This window comes from Oxyura jamaicensis, chromosome 3 (genome assembly GCF_011077185.1).
Source record: "Oxyura jamaicensis isolate SHBP4307 breed ruddy duck chromosome 3, BPBGC_Ojam_1.0, whole genome shotgun sequence".
Classification (NCBI taxonomy): domain Eukaryota; kingdom Metazoa; phylum Chordata; class Aves; order Anseriformes; family Anatidae; genus Oxyura; species Oxyura jamaicensis.
Window position 1 is genome coordinate 108,746,741 of NC_048895.1, and position 6,621 is coordinate 108,753,361.

General features: G+C 42.6%; 1 long non-coding RNA gene across 1 annotated transcript; it reads left to right on the forward strand.

The window, feature by feature from the left end:
* The first annotated feature begins 260 nt into the window (after positions 1–260).
* LOC118163923 lies at positions 261–6,621 on the forward strand. The gene is made up of 3 exons (XR_004749249.1): positions 261–368; positions 509–573; positions 6,526–6,621. It is a non-coding gene; the product is annotated as an uncharacterized LOC118163923 (long non-coding RNA).

Consider the following 6,621-nt stretch of genomic DNA (forward strand, 5'->3'; position numbering starts at 1 on the left):
ACAAAAAAACAACTTTATTTCATGAATAATGTTCACAAAAGTGCAATAGAACTTTTTTTTTTCTTTTTTCTCAAGAAAGTCTAATGTCCATTGGTGGGGGAAAAAAATAAAAACAAAAAAAAATCTCCTACATTAATAATAACTGAAAACTGTTTTGTTGTTGTTGTTTTTGTTTGTTTGTTTTTTTTGTTTTTGTTTTTGTTTTGTGGATGAAAGTTGGAACCATTTCCAATGTTTGTTTGAACTTTTTTTTCTCTTCCAGATTTTAATTTTAGAGAAAAGAGATTTTTTTTTCCATCTTCTTCCAGAAATACACTTAAGGTCTTGAAAAATCTATTTTCTTCCACTTGCAAATATTCCACAGTGAGGTATGTCAAATTTTCTCAACCATCATTGCCACCTACTCGCAAAAGCAGCTCCAGACCACACTAGATAATCTCAATACTGTACGATTTAGTCATAACAAATGAATATTTTAGTGTGCTGAATGTAAACAATTCATTTTTAGGAAAAATCTGGATTTGAAGCTTTCTGGCAAGTACTTCAGGAGCATGGCCATGCAGTATTCTGCAGGTGAGTGTCTTCACTTCCATCAGTGGGAGACCATGGCTGGAGCACTGCCCTTTGAGGAGAAAATGAGGAACTTCTTTTTTCAGCTTGGAAAAGAGGTTGTTTTTTTTTTTTTTTGGAGTGCCTAATGGCAACCTGCCAGTGTCTGCCAGAGGAAATGGAGACAGGCTCTTTTTGGAGGCGCAGGGCAGCAAGAAGAGAGACAGTGGCTGAAAATTGTATGTGGGAGGTTCAAACTTGAGGTGGAGAAAAGGTTTCCACCCCAAGGAGAGTTGAGCACTGCAGCAGGTTGCCCAGATAAGCAGTGTGATTTGTTGGACCAGGCTGCCAGCAAGTGACAAAGACTGTCTTTTCCAGCTAAAGATGGATCCAGTTATAGGTGCTGTAAAAGATGAGACGCACGTTCTGCATTAATGAGTTTTTAGTCACTTATGCAAAGGAGACCGGTATCAAAAAGCAATAATAAGAGTCACACACAAATATCAGTAGTTTTGCACTTCGGCATTGCCCTTAGCATAGTCCCATCAGGCAGAAGGAGCTGTATTTCTTATAGCAAGAGAAATATTTCTACAACTGAAACAATGGCTAAATTCATGCAGGTCACCATCACTTCTATATGTTAGTATGCACTGAAAAAACTGAAATTTCATTTTGTGGGACAAATTTTCTGTTTCCTAGAATGTCTCGTGTATGCCTTTGCTCTTCATGTGGTGACAAACACAGTTGGTGATTTTCCTTACTGTTGATGTATTTTTCACCATTTTTCTCATAGAATGTAGTAGGTAAATTCTAAGGGCACACACCTTCAGAGTATTAAGTTCAGAATTCCCCTGCATAAGTTCCCCTGCATAAGTTCCCCTGCATTTTGAGATATAGAATTGAAAAACTCTACAGTATTTCAGAGGATCTCCAGGTATCAAGAAGTGGGTGACAGTAAATTGTCTTGTGCTTTTGTTCTACTGCCCATGAAGAGGAGAGTTTTAAGGACCTCTTTGCACAACTTAGTTTGAAATTAGAAGTCTTCCTCCTCTTTTGAGTTACCTGGCATATGAGGCTGATGGGGGGTAACAGGGTCAAGTAGTGAATGCTATAATATTACACTCACTGAAATGTATAATTCTGCAAGTTAAACGATGGAGAATTGGCTTTCATGCTTCAGAGCACTTGCTGGTTCTCAGGAGGCAAGGCAAGAATTTATCCCCCCTCTTTCTTTGTATTACAATTATAGGGGCTGAAGTAGGACTTAAAGGAGCTCCTTTATTTTTTCTTAAAATTATTTTTTATTATTTTTTTTCCCTTGGTGTCTGCTCTAGATTTCATTGATTAATGACCAGATTGCAGATACTGGCTTTTCTGATTTTCATTATCTAACGTTAGTCATGCTCTTGCAGTGAGAGAGAACAGACCATAGGAAATGGCCTCAGCTTGCATGACTGTAAGTGGGTTCGATTTACCGCATGAAGGATAAACAGAAGTAGATCATTTGCCAAGGTTGCAAAGAATGAATTTTGATAAATTAAAGAAACTAATGAAGTCACCTGGACTGAGAAGTCCAGAGTCCGGAGAGTGGAGGAGGTAGATTTCTTTAATCCAGAAATAATATTCCAAAAGAGAAAATATGCCGGGAAGGGCAATGTGAGGAGTAAGTAGACAATTAGTGAAGATTAGAAATAAAAATAAAAAAGCCCCACAAACAGACTGACAAATAGAGACAGCTGTGTCAAAGCTAGGGAAAGGGAGATGCAAGATGAGAACTGCTGAGTGAGGAGATGAGTTAGACCTCACAGATACGAGGTAGCTAAAATTTTTTGACCTGTATGAATAGAACAAGAAGAATGACTGAAGTGTGGACCAGGCCAGGTCTACATACAGTCCCCAGACAAAAGATCCTCATTTGAGCACATAATGTGGAACTTTAGCAGGATTTTAACCCCCAAAGCAGCTGCCTCCTCCTCTGTAATGACCCAGTTGAAGTTCAGGAGTGCTCTTTTGTTTGCATGCTCCCATCGCATGCTCTTACTTGAAACTGGCTGTGCAAATCACCATTTAGGAAGGACTGCTGAGGTTATATGTGGTGGGCAGGTTTGTTCAAGATGTCACTTGACAGCGTAATAACAACAAAAAGTAACATACTTCTGTTCCTGCAGTGGAAACAAAGAGGTGAGTGAGCAGGGGAGGCAGTGAAAGTAGAGAGGAGTCAGTCAGATAACACTAGCGTAAAACCGCACAGAGGTTAGGACCACAGAAGTGAGGGCTGGGAGAGGAGAGCTAAGAGGAGCTGAGTTGTTAGCAAATGCAGCACAGTCAGGACTTGGAGATCTCAGAGGCTGAGCTAGGAAAACCACATTACTGTGGTTAGCTAAATCTGCCTGAATCACTCACTTCTGGATGTTACAGCATAAGCCTCGCTCTGCTGTAAGGAGATTTATTAATAGCTTCTCCATTGTGATGTGCAGAAAAAAACATCCTGCTTCCATTGCCCTTACCAGTTTTGTCCTCTTTCATTCTGGTAGATGATGGTCCAGATGAATGAACATTTGCAGAGGTCTGATTCCCACTTCTTAACTTTGTGATATGATGTGTACTGTGAAGCAAATTGAGCTAGAGCCACTTGTAGTCCCTCTGCTTCTGCTCTGTTGTTTGTGAGGGCTTGGACATAATTAGAGCTCATGCTGTCAAGGGGTAGATGTGTTGGAGAAAGAGAATCAAGACTGAATTTGGATTGAGATGATGTGAAATCAGTTCTCAACTCAACTGAGATTTTACTTGCCCCTGCCCAAATAAATAAATAAATAAAATCAGGCCATTCATTTGTTGCTTACTGTAAAGCAGCTGGGGAGAGGAAATGTATGAAATACCTTGTGAACCAGAAAGATCTGCTAGGAAATCATAGTATGTTCCTCTCTCTTCAACAGGCTGGAAAGTCTTAATGTTTCCTGTCATGTTAAACTTCCTCTGGGCTTCATAAATAATTTCTGGATGCAAAACGTGTTCTAATGCCTTGGACTTGTTCTCAAGAATGCATGCTGAGGCAGCTCCCCAGTACGTAAAACACTCGAACAACGGTCCTTTTGGTCCATTGCCAGGTGCAGCGGAGTTTCAAAGCTTCCGAAGCGAGTCCTGTGTATTGAAATGCAGCTATGCAGATTATCATCGCCTGGAAAAGGGAGAAATTGCTTTACTGGAGGGAGAAATTGCATAAATGGTGAAAACAATTTTCTGTTTCATGCTGATTTGAGTTGAGAAATGGCTAAGTTGCCATTTGCCCCTGTTCAGGGCAGCAGGTTTGAAAAAGCAAGGAGTAGTGCAGAGCATCTTCTCCGCTACTCCCAGTGTTAAGGAAGGATCACCAGTGGATGCTCCTAGAGAGCTGCCAGCACCCAATGTTAGTGATGAGAAAGAAAAGAGATCTCAGTTCTCCCCTCCTTCCACTCGCTGACCCTTGAGCAAACCCAACTAAAAGGTGGGTAGGGATGCTAACATCTGGTGTAACCTGCCTAAATCAGCAGGACTCCCAGGAGCTCTGGGGCATTGCACCTCTGCTCAATAACCGTGGGCAGGACTGGAACGCCCAGGAGAACACTATTAATCCATCGCAAACCGAGCTGAACGCATTTGCTGCAACCATCCTACTGCTGTTTCATCAGGTCAATATGTAATTGTTTCTGTTGCTGGAGGGCTCCATCACCCACTTCATCAAAATGCAAATTTCACATTAATTAAAAATGCTGGGAGCATTTGCACAATTTATGACCAAATCTTAATAGTCCGGCAACCCCCACACTGGGGAGGGGCAGCAAGAGAGCTCTCTTTGAAACTGCTGAAATAAATCCTTATTTCAGAACACAGGGGATGCTTTAGCTGATAAAGGAGGAACTTCTTGGACTTTTAAAATTAATTGGTTCTCCCTAGATTGGGAAACACATAAGGCAAAAGGAGCTCAGGCAGAATTTTATTCTTAGAGATAAACTTACCATCTAAAACTATTCACACACAAGAAAATGGAAGAACAACAACCCTTGCTTGAGGTCTAACACAGCAGTAAGGCTCTGATCTTATTTCTGCTCAACCCTCCCTTCCCAGTCACAGACTACATATTTTCCTGCATAGCTGATCTACTCTAGGAGCAGATGGGTTCCATCAGTGGCTATTTCAGTTGGAGTAAATCCCACTTGGTCCCAATTTGTGAATAATGGTGAAGTTTATTTTTTCTTCACCATTGAATGTGTAACACATTCGCAGTTTGTGAAACCACCATTGCCATTTCGGTTATGCATCCTTGTATGACCTGAGCGCACTCACTCCGCCTCTGGTGAGGAATGTGGGTGATTTCCCCTGCGGCAAGCCTGGTCCTTACCTCTTCTGGGCACGAGTAAATCACAGTTGCAAAAATAAACCTGATGTGCCAAATACCTTCCCCCTTAAAGGAAAATACATGGCAATGGAGGGTGGTGGCTCTGTGCATGCAGTGGTGGCTCCTGTTCCAGCAGTGTCTCTCCGGTGCCTGTTCCTGGTAGACATGTAAATCAGCAGCAGTTCTACCAAGGTAACAAAATGTATGACTCATTATAATGTTAACATAATTTAGGTCAGAATCAGGCCTCCCAGGGGGTTGTTAGCAGGCCCTGGAGAGGCTATGTATACGTGTGTATGCGCATGTGTGCATGAGCAAGAGGAAGGGAGGCCAACACAGCTACTGTTCATCTTGCAAGCTCTGTCTGAGGTGGGTTCCTGCAATGCCAAGCACTGCACAAGCTGATAATAGAATAGCAGTCCCTCTCTTGCTTAGTGACAAATGTAACAGGTGAGTGAACTGAAAACGTGGGACTGGGGAGGGATGAGATAACTATAGCTGCATGCCTTGGCCTGACCTCACAGTGGGCACAGCACTGCCATCTGGGTCCCTATCAGCTGTGCCTTTCTGCAGAGTTTTGGGCATTGCCAGGTCTGCTCAGTTATTTAAGCAGAGTGACCAAGCTCAGGCATTAGTTTCTGCCAGGCAAAGCTCTTTCTGGCTCCCTGTAGTTCGTGTGGTGGGCACTGAATCGCTGTCCTTCTGACCACAGATAAATCGTCGGCAGGAATTCAGGATCATCTGAGACGGCATTATTAGGATTGTTTCCACATTCTCAGCCCTGGTGGTTAAACGTGTGAAATAAAAGAAATGAGAGATGATTTGTTTTTCATTCAGTTGAACTGTTCCAAGATTTCAGGGGAAAAATATCTCATCCTGATGGGTTCAGAGTTATAAATAGCGGTGCAGCAAGTATGGGGGTAAACGCTGCATTCCAGTGGGTGCTTGTAAGAAAATAGGATCAAGAGATTGTTATACTCATAAAATTTATGATAGGCCTTGGACAGATGTCATGTGTTAGTAGAGGCCAGGCACATATCATACATGAGGTTGACCAGCTTTCGGAGATTTATCTCTCCCAGCATCTCTGTCCTGATGGCACCATGTGTTTATATGGCCTGTAGGTTTATAACTGGGAATTGAAGGTCTGCCTCATTGCTCCTTGCTGGAATCTCGTAGATGTTTTTCTGAAGGACACCAGCTGTAATCCACACTCCCATTTATATCCTGGCCCTATTTTGGTTTAAAGTAAAATCTAAAATATATATATATTTTGTAGCAAGGATTTCTGAAACTAGAGAAGGGGAGCAGGCAACAACCAGCCACCTCATTTCCATATCTCTTGCTGTACAACCCTGTCTTCATAAGGGAGCCTTTTATAAAAATGTAGATCTCCCTGGTACTGTACACACATCCCACCATGCAGTGTAAAACAGCTCCCCTGCCTGAAAAGCTGCCAAGAAATGGGGAGCATGCCCATTCTGCAGCAGGAATAGCCCTGAAAAGCTGTCAAAAAGGCAGCAGGGGGTTTCTCTGAGCAGCCCAGTGCCCCAGCTTGTCCCATCAGCCGCAGAGATGAGGTGACAGGGGACCGAGCCCAGAGCGATGGCACCTGGCTGGGGGAGAATGACACACATGGGAATTTCATTGGACAAGAATATGCTGCTAACAAAGGAAAATGAGCTGATGATTCTCCC